The 14,089-nt window shown below is 46.7% G+C and overlaps 1 pseudogene; it reads right to left on the bottom strand.

Moving 5' to 3' along the window:
• Positions 1–8,822: 8,822 nt before the first annotated feature.
• LOC145394624 (5S ribosomal RNA) lies at positions 8,823–8,941 on the bottom strand (annotated as a pseudogene).
• Between the last annotated feature and the right edge of the window lie 5,148 nt (positions 8,942–14,089).

The raw sequence follows: 14,089 nt of genomic DNA, 5'->3' as shown, positions 1-14,089 counted from the left end.
TCCCTACGTGTCAAGTGGGGTTGGTGGAGGATTAGTGCCCTTCCCTGTAAAACAATTAACTCTAAGCCCTTGGCCACCCCGTGTGGGATACATGGCGTCTGGCAATGAATGAATGAATGAATGAATATGGCAGTTTTTTTTTTCTTTTTTTAATGCAAGGAAGAAGGAACCAAAGGCCAGGAGCACACAAACCGTTCCTTTCAAGAAAAAAACAAAAACAGTACAAAAGACAGCCAAATTCAAGATCTGTTCCTTTCGAGATACTTGGACATGTTGCGTTTGAAAGACTGGAGATCATAGGAAGTAGGAAATAGACAGAGGGAGATAGTTCCAGAGTTGAGTTGACCTGTTCCATAAATGAAGGACTGGAAGTAATGGTTAACTCTTGCATTAGAGAGTTGGACAGAAAAGGGATGAGAGTTTGTTGCTAGACGGGTGCTACGCGCCCGTCGTAGAGGTGGAGGGATGCAAGCAGACAATTTGGAGAAGCAGTGACCATTGAAGTAGTGATAGAAAAGAGATAAAGATGCAACAGTGCAGCGAAGGAACAGAGGTTGAAGGGAGCCAGTAAGAGGAGGAGAGTTAATGAGACGAAAAGCTTTTGACTCCACCCTATTGAGAAGAGCTGTATGTGGGGAGCCTCCCTACACATGAGAGTTGTACTCCACACAGGGGCGAATAAAACTCATGTATAAAGTCAACAACTGTGCAGGGATAAAGAAGGTACAGAGTCGGTTTAGCACACCTAATCTCTTGGGAGCAGATTTTACAAGACATGCAACATGGTCTTTCCAAGATAAGTCCCAAGTAAATGAAACCCCAAGCATGTTCAAGGATGATGCAGGATTGAGCTGGATATTATTTAACATTAGTGGGTACTCCTGTGGAAGACTGTGTTGGATTGATAAGTGTAAGAACTGAGTCTTCGATGCATTAACCCTTTAAACGCGGCCGTGTACAGTCGTTCCCCCCGAGTGGCGGGGTTGTATCGCGGTCTGAGTACCTGTAGGAAAATATTCGCCAAAAATCAGAGATTAACCCTAGAACATTATACTTGGTATGGCAGATAGTACTTACATTCAGCTTTCTCCAGAAACAGGTGTTGAGCCTTCGTGGGCTACCCAAGGACTTATGGAGACTTGCAAAGTTGGGTAACCAAATCTTCACTTTCACACCTCCAGCAACCCGGTTTCCCCTCTACCACAGCCTCATTTTGTCACAGTAAACTTTATACTACAACATAAAGGTAGTTAGGAATCCGTATTTGTACAATAAGCACTGAAAATAAGGTTAAAATCAACAGAGCGTATGGCCGACATGCACTGTGGCGGCGGTCTTCCCGTCACTCAACAAACATTTCCATTTTCACAACTAAAAACATGTATACTACATTATTTTCAATCATATTACTTCCCAAAAGATCACCACGGCGCGCTTTTTATTCTGCCTTACACCCGCCACTTTATTCTCGTTCCTGTCGGCCGCTTGCACTGACTGGGAAGAGCTAGAACTCGCCATAATGTCACTTTGAGAGCCTGCAGTAAACTGACGCTAAACAGGGGCAAACCATGAGAAAAAAAGCTAGTGTTACAATTGGGGAAACAAGCGTTTCCTAGTAGCATAAACTGCTTGTGAGAGGAGGGTGTAGATTTACAGTTCTGAGCACTCAGAGCACTGCCATGTATCACAGCCAGGCTAGCAGGGGCCGTGGTGGGGGGGGGACGGGGGGAAAACGCGATACTTGGCAACAACGGAGGTCAGTGGTACAAAGGTAAAGTATGCTAAAAGTAGCTAAAGGGTGGTGGTACTGATAGACAATACCAGCTGGAGCCTGCTTGCCCGCGGTTATTCAAAATTTACTAGAATCGCAAATGCGACGCTCCGCCGTTATGTCCTTTTTGCCGAGCGTCACAAATGAGACGATCCGCGTTTAAGGGGTTAAAAACAAGATTATTTTTACCCCCGTCAGAGATACGAGCTAAATCAGAAATTAGGTGTGCCATAGCCTCATCCCATGTTTGTTGAATTAACTGCTGAGATGGATGTTGCAGGAACCGAATGGAAAGGTGAAGGGTGGAATCATCAGCATATGAGTGGATAGAGTTAGATGTACAGCTTAGTAGGTCATTGATGAATAAAAGGAAGAGGGTTGGTGATAGGACAGAGCCCTGAGGAACACCACTACTATTAGATCTAGGAGAAGAACGATGGCCGTCTACAACAGCAGCTACAGAACAACCAGAAAGGAGGCTATTGACGCAGGTACAAATAGAAGGATAGAAACCATAAGAGGTCAGTTTGGAAAGTAAAGATTTATGCCAGACTCGATCGAAAGCCTTTAAGATGTCAAGTGTAATGGCAAAGCTTTCACCAAAGTCCCAAAAGGAGGATGACCAGGAGCCTGAAAGGCAGGTGAGAAGATCGCCAGTGGAGCGTCCCTGATGGAACCCATACTGACGATCAGAAAGAAGGTTGTGACAGGAAAGATGCTTTAAAATTTTTCTGTTGAGAATTAGACTCAAAAACTTTTGCGACACATGATGTTAAAGCAATTGGACGATAGTCAGAGGGTTGGGAATGGTCACCCTTCTTTGGGACTGGCTGAATGAGAGCAAACTTCCAGCAAGAAGGAAAGGTACAAGTTGATAGACAAAGGCGAAAGAGTTTACCTAGGCAGGGTGTAAGCACAGAGGCACAGTTCTTGAGGACAACAGGAGGGACCCCATCAGGCCTATATGCCTTGTTAGTATTGGGGCCAGTGATGGCAGAAAATACATCAGCTGAAGAAATTTTAATGTCAGCCATGAGGAAGTCAGGGGGAGGAAGTGATGGAGGAACAGCACCGGAATTGTCTAAGGTGGAATTGGAGGAAAAAGTCTGAGTGAACAGATCTGCTTTATCAGTAGAAGAAATAGGTACAGAGCCATTAGAGTAGAAAAGAGGAGGGATGGATGATGAGGTAAAGTTGTTAGAAAGATTTTTGGCAAGGTGCCAGAAGGAGCGGGAAGAATTCAAGTTGGAGAATTGACAGCATTTAGTACAGATGAAATTATTTTTACCAGAGCGAGGAACAGACTTAGTACGATTACGGCAGAAACATATAAAAGATGTGATTCAGGGGTGGGTTGGCTCCAGTACCTTTTATAGGCCCTCTCCTTGTTGCGGACAGCATTGGAACAAGCGTGATTTAACCAAGGCTTTCTTGCGTTAGGCAAAGGATATGAGAAAGGAATGTATGCTTCCATGCCCGAGAGAATAACCTCTGTAATGCGCAAGGCACACTCAGATGGCTCCCGGCCATGGAAGCAATAATCATTCCAGGGAAAATCAAAGAAGTACTGCCTGAGGGCCTCCCAATCTGCAGCTCCAAAGTGCCACAGTTGACGTTTCTTTGGAGGGTCCAGAGGCCGTACCGGAGTGATAGGACAGGTTAAGGTGATAAGGTTGTGATCGGAGAAGCTAAACAGAGAGGAATGATTAATAGTGTAAGCAGAAGGATTAGTTATAACAAAGAGATCAAGTATGTTGGAGCTCTCTCCAAGGCAGTCAGGGATATGGGCAGGGTGCTCTACAAGCTGCTCTAGGTCATTAAGGATAGAAAAGGTGTAGGCTTGTTCACCAGGTGGATCAGTGAAAGGAGAGGAGAGCCAAAGGTGGTGGTGAACATTGAAGTCTCCTAGAATGGAGATTTCAGAGAAAGGAGAAATGGATAGCATGTGTTCCACCACAGAAGCAAAATCCTCAAAAAAATTGTCATAGTTAGTAGAATCAGGGGTAAAGTAAACAGCAAAGATATACAGCACCATATTTAATCTGAGAACAACAGGAAAGCTGAAGCCAGAGAGTAGAGAATTCAGAAGAATCAAGTTCAGGAAGACGAGAGCAAGATATGTCGTTATGTATGTATGTGCAACAGCCACCTTTGGCTTTGAAATGAGTACAAAGAAAGTAGAAGGAAACTGAGAAGGGTTTACTATCAGTTGCCTCAGACAGCTGAGTCTCAGTTAGGAAGGGAAGGTGAGGTTTAGAGATGAGGTGGTGCTCAACAGAAAGTTGGAGGAACAGCCACAAATGCTGCTGAAATACAGAAGATGTGAGTAAGACAGTGGCTCCAGGCATCTCGTCATCAACAGGAAAGGGAATGATGATGAGAGCATTCATGGTCCCCACCCCCCACAGGAATCTGAGGCTTGGTTTTGGTTATGTGATGCCATTTTTTTTATTTAAATACTGAATAGGAAGTGTAGTGTGTCATGTGCCTGTAATTTGGTGTTGACAGTAAGAGGAACTTGCAATGGAGAGCATGCTGGCCTACTTTCTGTATTACTGAAACAATAAAAATGTTCAGCAAAGGAGGATCGTCAGGAGCTAGTCCTGAAGGCTGATGAAATGGCAGCTCTAGCTCTCCCTGTCATCACCTTTCCACATACCTTGGGAGTACTGCCCTGCTTGACTGGTGCTACAGCTGCTGAAAAAAAAATGATTAGGTTAGGTTAGGTTAATGTAATTCCTAACCTAACCTAATCATTTTTTTTGCACTATGTGACTACCATCCAAAAAATTTCAACAAGAAATAGAATTTGGTATAAATATAAAAAAATATAAACTGCACAACAAAATTATATTTTTTTCTTATTCTATCTATCTATCTATTGCCAGACGCCTCAATCGCGTTTGGGGTGGCCACAAACAAATCGCCTCCAAGTCGCCCTGTCCCCCGCCATCTCACTGCCCTGCTCCCAACTCACACCCCTCTCTCTCATATACCCCTCCACTCCATCCCTCCATCTCATCCTCGGCCTCCCCCTCCCTCTTCCCCCCTCCACCTCACTCACATACACTCTCTTCGTCAGTCTTTCACCCTCCATCCTCTCCACATGGCCAAACCACCTCAGTGTGTTCCTCATAACGCTTCCTATCACATCCACACCACAACGCTCCTTTATATCCTCATTCGTCAGCCTGTCTCTCCATGTGACTCCACAGGCTCCTCTTAAATAACTCATTTCCACTGCTCTCACTCTTGACTTGTGTCCTTCCAACAACGTCCAAGCTTCACTTCCGTACGTTAGAGTTGGTATCACAATACTGTCATGTAGCAACTTTTTCACTTCCATGCTCACTTCCCTGTTTCTTATCACTGCTTTCAAAGAACCAGCAACCTTTCTTCCCTGCTGTACCCTTTCAAGCACTTCACCCTCCAAACCTCCATCCTTACTCATCACATTACCCAGGTACTTAAACGTACTCACATTTTCCAATTCCTCACCATCCAACCTCGCTGTACATTCACTGACTTCACCTCTCTCAAAGACCATCACTTTACTCTTCTCTACATTCATCTTTAGATTCCGTTTCTTACACACTCTCCCAAACTCATCCACCAAGCCTTGCAGCTCCCCTTCGGCTTCACTCAACAACACAGTATCATCTGCAAACAACAGTACAGGGAGTTTCCAAACACTATCCTCTCTCACCAGGGCCACTCCAACATCCACTACCCTACCTTGTACCTCTCTCATTACCCCATCCATGTACAGATTGAACAACCATGGAGACATGACACATCCCTGTTTCAACCCAACTTTCAAAGAGAAAAATTCACTTAGTTCACCATCCACACGCACTGCAGCCTTCGCACCATCGAACATACTCTTCACAGCATTCAACAACTTCCCATCTACTCCATATATTCTTAACACTTTCCACAATCCTTGTCTATCCACCCTGTCATATGCTTTCTCCAAATCCATGAAAGCCACATACAACTTCTTTCCCTTCTCTAGAAACTTTTCCACTAAAGATCTAAGAATGAATATCTGATCTACACAACCTCTTCCCTTCCTAAAGCCTCCCTGTTCTTCTCCAACTAATTTCTCTGTTTTTTCTCTAACTCTGTCAATAAGTATCCTACCATACACTTTTCCTATTATACTAAGAAGACAAATGCCCCTATGATTACCACACACTTCTTTTTCCCCTTTTCCTTTGTATAAGGGAATAATTATACCTGACTTCCAATCCTCCGGGACTCTACCTTCCTCCCAGGCCAATCTGCACATCTTCCACATCCATTCTACTACTATCTCTCTCCCATGCTTCAGCATTTCACCACACACTCCATCAATTCCTGGGGCTTTCCCCGATTCAACTTCCTTCATTGCTTCCACAACTTCTTTCCTACTGATTTCTTTTTCTTATTCACTGGATCAATATACAGTAATTTTAGGAAGAACACATTTAAATTGGCAGACCAGTACAGGATATCCGAATATTAACCGCCAATCTAGCCCTTGCAGAGAAGTATTCTGAACCAGGCACCGGAGGCACACGAGTGAACACTGCCCCAACTAAATTATGCAAGTGGCTGAACATTATTTGCTGCAGTGGTTGAACAGGAGGACCTGGGAAGGTGTTAGTGTATCTGGGCCTGAAATTCAAGATCAGGCCCGCCTACTCTATGATGCAGCTGCAAAGAAATGTAACACTGCATCACCCCCAGAGTTCACTGCTTCACGGGGAGGACTACACAGGTTCAAAGCCTGGTTAACAGCAACACTTCTGATAACTTTAGGATGTATTTCTATCTATCTATCCATAGCCCGATGCCCTAATCCCACAAAGGGTGGCTGCAGACAAAATGCCTCCAAGCCACTCTGTCACCCACCATTTGACTGCCCTCCCCCCAACTCACTCCCTCCTCCCTCATATACCTCTCAACTCTATCCCTCCACCTCATCCTCAGTCTCCCCCTCCCTTTCCCTCCCTCCACTTCACCTACATACACCCTTTTAGTCAGTCTTCCCTGTGAAGCACTAGGAAACACACCAGGGATGAGTTTCCTTGGTATTATTTTGGTTTATTACAGTCAAGCCAGTCAGGTATTCCAGCCTTTTCAATAACTTCAAATTAGGGGGGTCTTCTCTATGACATCTCCTGCAAATGTGTCTTTAAGGTGCTTTTATTTTTGTCAGGTAACAATCTGCCATACAGTGATGGGCGTCCTTAACCCTGTGAAGGACGAAAAATAATAAGCTCCAATGGTGCTGCCACCTGACGGCCATCTTGGAGCTACTCTACTTGTGCCAAGGTGACCAAGGACTGGCCCTCAAGTGGCAGATTTTTTAAAATAACCAACGAAAACTTAGTATTTTACCCGACCTGACATGACATGTGCCAAATTTGCCCGGGATTGTCCGTGTCGGAAGAGCAGCACTCATTTTCAAGATGGCCTCGTGTCAAGACTGTTCTCCCAATTTTACAAAGTCACTCAACTTGTGTATCAGAACAACAAAGCAAGCTGTGAACTGTTCCATCACCATGGGGTTTTACCCACAGAAGTGCAAAAATTGCAGGAATACATGCTTGTATAGGGAGGAAACACACGTGTGGCACTTACCCTATAGCAAACACACAAAAAATGAAGAAAGCGCAGCTTCTGTACAAGTAACTTCCAGTGAACTTTTCTTGAGCAGAGTCAACTACAGCCCTGGCAGATCCTTTTACTCATCGGTCAAAGGTTAGGAAAGTCCTGGAGGCATTCTTCAGATCAAAAAAGAAAAACTTAAGTATTGCATCGGCTGCTGGTGTGGACTGGAGCAGTTCCTGCAGCGACGTTTGCCAAGACTGGTTCCACAACCAAGAGCCAATAGATGGACCAGGAGTTGATGTCGATTTTGATGAGTTATATAGCAAAAAAAAAAAAAAAAAAAATACAACTGAGGCCGAGATGTGACTCGGATTTGGTTATTTGGAAAGACAGCGCATGTGTCCAGCGACCGTTTTGTGGTGCCACTGTTTGGACCAGACGGAGAGCAATGGAACCATGAGAAACTAATTCAAGAAATATAATCAGCCAGGAAGTGATGTATACTGTACAGTGATAGCTGGGCTGCATTCAAAACTCTGAAGGCAGAGGGATATGAACACAAGGTGATAAAGCACCAGGAGAACTTCACGGATCCAAAAGATAACCGTGTGCACACACAGACAATTGAGCAGTGGTGGTTTAACTCAGAGGAGTGGGTCATGCACCCTGGTATTCAGGCACGCCATCTGAAACAATACCTGGCAGGGTACCGGTTTATCAAGCAACACCAGGGAGAAGAACTCCACTCCTTCCTTCTCCAGGCAGCAAAACTTTATCCCCAGCAAAGTGCTTGTGGTAAAGACAGAGCAGCAGTACCTCACCTCCAGTAGTGCTGAACCTGCCTCAGGCCAAAACAACAATTCTCTACACTAACTGACTTTCATAGTTAACTTAGGTTACCTAAGGTTTAAAAAAAAAAAAAAAAAAAAAAAGTTATTTCGTATTTGAGGGTTAGTGCCTCTCCCTGTAAAACAAATAACTCAAAGTCAAATGGCCACCCCTTACGGGATTATGGTGTCTGGCAATAGATAGATAGATAGATAGATAGACTTCAACCCCGTACTGGGTCTGGGTCAGGTCTGGTTAGGTTTGAATCATTTGTGGCAGAAATTAAGTTCTAAATCAACAGAAATAGGGGTAAACCTCACGCCTAGTGAGAAAAAAAAATTAAAATATCCCAATTGTAATAAATCCCTAAATTCTGTTTTCTTATGGGCCTGGTCCCTATTACCTTATTTCTCATCGGGTCAACGTCCCAACTTAAGTGAAATCAACTTTCCCAGCTTTTTCCCAGCCCCTGTTAGGCGCAAACCCTGGTGCCTTACTCTAGAAAAGTTTCATTCATTCATTGCCAGATGCCATGTATCCCACACGGGGTGGCCAAGGGCTTAGAGTTAACTGTTTTACAGGGAGGGGCACTAATCCTCCACCAACCCCACTTGACACGTAGGGATGCCAACAGCATCTGGTGTTCCCAGGCGGTCACCCATCCAAGTACTAACCAGACCCAACGTTGCTTAACTTTGCTGATCAGACGGGAAGCGGTGTACTCAACGTGGTAAGTACAGTATCTTTAATCAGTACAATACAGAACCACGAGTGTTTTGCTTTTATATACCAATGTAACAACAAAATACAGGTAAATATATGCTTTATTTGGAGGCACCTTACCACATCATGTCTTTTTCCTGAGAGTCTGTTATATCTTTTACTATTTCAGGGATGGTAAATAAACTTTTCACGCAAAATCTGTTTCCTTTGTCTTTAGTTATGTTCCAACTCAATTAACTGAACAGCTGTAGAGGCAGAAGAGACTGTCCTAACCTAAGTGTTTAACTAAACCTAACTTAACCTAGCTTAACCCCCACACGCCGGGGTTTTCCGATGTCACACGCTCCACCCTACTGGGGATTTCGTGATTTTGGAGAAAAATACCCTTACTTCAAACCCTAACATTTTCCAAACTATAACAGCCAGAGTAAAAATTAAAACTACCTAAGACTCAACAGCTCTTCCTCTTTTAAATGAAAGTATCCCCACATCTCCAGGTGGTCCCGTCGATGAGTAAGGATAAGTTAACGTTCAAAGGGTGGCGGGAAGATGCTTGCGACTATAAACATCAACCAGTGTTGCTCCATGCCCAAAATCGTCATGGCTATTCATGACAACCGGTGTTTAGGCCTGTACCTAGTAATTTAATCTCACCTAACCTAACCCAATGTGGCATCCAGTTGAGAATTGACAACCACCTTGGCGTATGCTGAGATAGACAATCAGAGGTATGGCTTAGGGAACCTGATAAAATGTGGGAAATTTGGTATTACTTTGGGAAAGGGAGTGAGTTGTCCTGCTCATTGCTGCGTCCAAACTAAATTAAATTACGTTGTTATATTAGGTTTGGCTGTGTTTAATGCAATGAAAGTTGGGTATAGGGCCTGGCGACTCCACCCCCATTTCCATCTACTTAGTGCTATAAAGTGATTTGCGACGGATGTAGAGAAAATCTTTAAAATTAATTAAATTAGGCAATGAGCACATTAATTTCAGTGTCCAGTGGTTGTGTGCATTTCCAAAAATTTACCGGGATTTTTTCATCAGGAAAAAGTAAATTACCACCTTGAAAATAATGAGAAAAACACAGAAAAAGACTGAAGGAATATGAAGGGAACTGGTAAGGTCCTTCTACTGCTTCAAGTGAATCGTACGTTTACCAGAATATATAATTTACCGGCACTCCTTTAAAGCAATTACGGTGTAGAAACCCTTCCCACACAATCACTTGATCTTGGTGGTGTTAGGGCAATGCTAACAACTTCTGTGATACTCGTTCTTCCCAGTACCTGTCCTCACATCAAAAACAATAATTCCCCGTCTGGACGATTCCCCGTCATCTATTTGCATATCAATTTATTTAGCAAGTATACTAGTTTTTAAGTTATATGAGTTATAAAACAATGGTTGCTTTTTGCTTTTATAATAAATGTAACATGTGGCACCAAGTAGTCGGTATTAAGGGAAAAATTGAAACGCGCTACATTAGCATTTTGATTTGATAGCATTAATTGTTGTGAAAGGTACAGAATACTTCAAGTCTTAATCACATTATGAATTTTTACGCTCTGCACAATTCTGTCGACAGTTTTAACACCCTCGTCTTCAATCTCTGGCAACTTGAAGGGCTGCGGTAGCAGCAGCCATCCTCTGCCCCCCCTCAGCCTCGCTCATCTGCCCCGGGTCCATACTAATAGTCGAATCTTAAACAACAGTTTACACTTATTTGCCTTAGCGTCGTCTGTTAAGTTTGATATTGGCCGGTGGCACTCCACTGACACTCTCTTCCAGAGTACATAAGTACTTTTTGAAATATCAGACGTGGAAATCGGGGGCATCACAACACCCCCAGGAGGCGACAACAGAGGGATATATAGGGCGCGTGCGACGTCCGTGCGACATGGGCATAAGTCACACAAGGCCGCGCGCCCCTATTCCATGGAGTGCACCCGGCGCGAACATCTCAGTCCGAGAGCATTACCTTCCGGCCGAGCCAACCCTCGCCAGGATCGGGGTGGAGCTATTAACCTATAGTTCCAGGCAGCACCCCAGTGACGGCCTGTAGCCACACACACAAAGCAACGGCCTGTAGCCACACACACACACAAAGCAACGGCCTGTAGCCGCTCACACAAAGCAACGGCCTGTAGCCACACACACAAAGCAACGGCCTGTAGCCGCTCACACAAAGCAACGGCCTGTAGCCGCTCACACAAAGCAACGGCCTGTAGCCGCTCACACAAAGCAACGGCCTGTAGCCGCTCACACAAAGCAACGGCCTGTAGCCGCTCACACAAAGCAACAGCCTGTAGCCGCTCACACAAAGCAACGGCCTGTAGCCACTCACACAAAGCAATGGCCTGTAGCCACTCACACAAAGCAATGGCCTGTAGCCATGCAATCATGACGGCCGGTAGCCGCACGTTAAAGTGATGACTGGGAGCCGCACAGAGTGCTATCCACCCACCCCCTTGCAGAACCCATGATGTCCTGCAGCCACACGTGGGGAGAGTAAGGTATGCCCCCTCTCCTTCTGCTATTGCCTCGGAGGGCACGACACTGGTGATGGCCTGTAGCCAACAAGTAGGCAGGAGACGGCCTGTAGCCTCTCCACGCCTTCACATCACCCCTCATACGAGACTTCAGCAACAGCCAGTAGCCGCGCCCATAGGTAAAATGCAGTATAATGCCACAGAGGACAACCTAACAACCCCAGAAGGAGCTTACCAAGGAGCATATCCAGCGCGCCTGGACTCCGGGCGACAAGGACATAAGTCCGCCCAGGCCGTGCGCCCCTATGACCCAGAGCTCGCCCACTGCCACCATAGCAGGAATACGAGACCACCTTCCGGGCGAGCCGACCACCAACAACCACGGGGTGAAGCAGTTACTCCAGCTTCAGTCAGCACCCCTGAGACAGCCTGCAGTCACTCTGGAGGAAAACAGGAGATAGCCTGTAGCTGCTCCCGCCTTTGTCAGGAGACGACCAGAAGCCGCTCTGAAGGTGCCCCTCGAGAGACAGCCTGTAGCCGCTCGACCCTCCTACAGGAGATGGCCTGCAGCTGCCCCAGAGGGAACCAGGAAACGGCCAGTAGCCGCTCCTGCCTTTGTCAGGAGACGGCCTGTAGCCGCTCTGAAGTGCCCCTGAGTCGGCCTGTAGCCGCTCTGTCCCCCAGGCCATGGCCAGTAGCCGGGCCCTACAGCAGGAGACGGCCGGTAGCTGCTCCTCCATCAAGTGCTGACTCCTGTTCACCAACCTACGACCCAGAGGGAGCCCCCAGCCTGGAGGAGTACTGGAGAGGCCCCGTGACTACCACCGGGCTCTTCTCCCTGCAGCCGGATCCTGAGAGGACTCACCTGACGAATCCTGACATAGGCCGACGCCGCAGCCCCCTCCTGACGGTGTCTCCGAACACCAGGGACAGCAGCCCTCGGGACCTCCAGACCAACCCCAGGACCCCCGGGCGGGACCTCCCTACACCCAGACACTGGAGACAAGACAGCGAAATACGGGTCTATCACAGTCAACACGCTACCAAATAATAACACTGCCCCACACTAAGATCATACACAGGCCCCAGTGTTAAAGTAGTAATTACCCACAGTGAAATAGTACCATCAATTCCACCAATATATATAACTTGGACTTCCTGCAATAACAGTGTGTAACCCCTCTGCCCTAAGTGCTATTCACCTTACCCAACCTTGACCTGAGTAGTATCCTGCGTGATACTAGCAACCCATATCTAGGCCTAAGATTTATAACTGCCCAGTATCTCTGCATTTGTGACATCTACCCGTTCCACTGTAGAATTTAGTAACACACATGTAAGGTTGTTGCCTTGAGTTTTTGTGTCCTGCCTCTCTCCTATTTGTCTAAGCTTCAGTCTAGAAAGAGAACCCAATTACACACTAAGTTAGGGGGACAGGAAGCCGACCCTAAAACACCTTGCATTACAGTAGGCATGTGACGTCCAGTAGCCGCACTTCGTCTGTGGTCCCGTCAGGAAGTAAGGCCCCAGTGACAGCCGGTTGCCATATCTACAGGGAAGGGACAGATGATAGCCGCCCTCCCCCTATTGCCCAAGGGACCTCGGCAACGGCCGGGAGCCACGCCAGAGAGGGACACCTTAAAAGTCCCTTGCCCCCTGTGACTTCACAACCTGAGGACGACCCTAACTCAAACCGCCTCTCCGGTGGCAGAGTGGGTCACGCCCCTAACCCTCCAGACTGAGGCAGCCCCCAGAAGAACCTCCCACTAGAGGACTGGTGGGGAGGCCCTGTATTGTCCCCGTGGTTACACTCCATCCAACCAGCACTGGAGGGGGACCAACGCCTGACGGACTCTTGCCAAAGGCCACGCCACAGCCCTACCCTGACAGCAGAGCAGCAGGAGAGAGACCACAGCCGACGGGCCATCAACGGCGTCCCCAGTACCCTGGGGCATGACCTCTCCAGTCCTGAGTAGGGGCGACGCCCTCCCCACACTGGGCACCTACAAGAACACCTACAGAGGTTGTTCGGCCTTAGCCCTGAAGGTCAAACCCCTGTACCCAGCCCTGCCAGCGAAGGGCCTTTCACCAAGCCTGACCGCAGTTCCGGACAGGAGACGACGCCCCTGCGTGTAGTCCCGTTGCCTCTGGACGAGAGGGAACCTGAAGGGACTCCGCCGACACCTGGTCCACACCTGTGAGTCCCCTGCCCCCCCCCCCGCTTCCTGGCCCGCTCCCTCACCCTCGCCCATCTAACAGTGACCGTGATCTAGTGCCCGTAAAGTGAAAAGTGAGAAGGAACTCTAGTGACAGTACCCATCACTTTGTATAGTGAAAATCATAACTCCACTCAGTGTGAAACGGGACACAAGTATAAAGACTGTGAGACATAGCCTATGCAGCCCTAAATGTGTACCATCTTTACTTAAATCAAGCACAGTGTCCGTCTTACATCCTCGAGGCTACAAGTATCCTGCGTGATACACGTCACCTATCTGCCAGCCTGAGTCTTGACTTTGTATAGAGTCCTGTGTGATAGTCTGTCTGTGTTGTCATAAAGAATTTGGTAATATACGTGTAAGGTAGTTGTCCAGAGTTTTTATGCCCTGTTCCTCTTATACTGTATCCTAGCTCCGGTCTAGAAAAAGAACCTAGTTATATCTTAGGTGTTGATAGG

The sequence above is a fragment of the Coenobita brevimanus genome, chromosome 27 (assembly GCF_032717465.1).
Source record: "Coenobita brevimanus isolate Jiangsu-jjx chromosome 27, ASM3271746v2, whole genome shotgun sequence".
In the NCBI taxonomy this organism is placed as follows: Eukaryota; Metazoa; Arthropoda; class Malacostraca; order Decapoda; family Coenobitidae; genus Coenobita; species Coenobita brevimanus.
The sequence above is the reverse complement of the archived record's forward strand: the minus strand, read 5'-3'. Positions and strand labels throughout refer to the sequence as shown.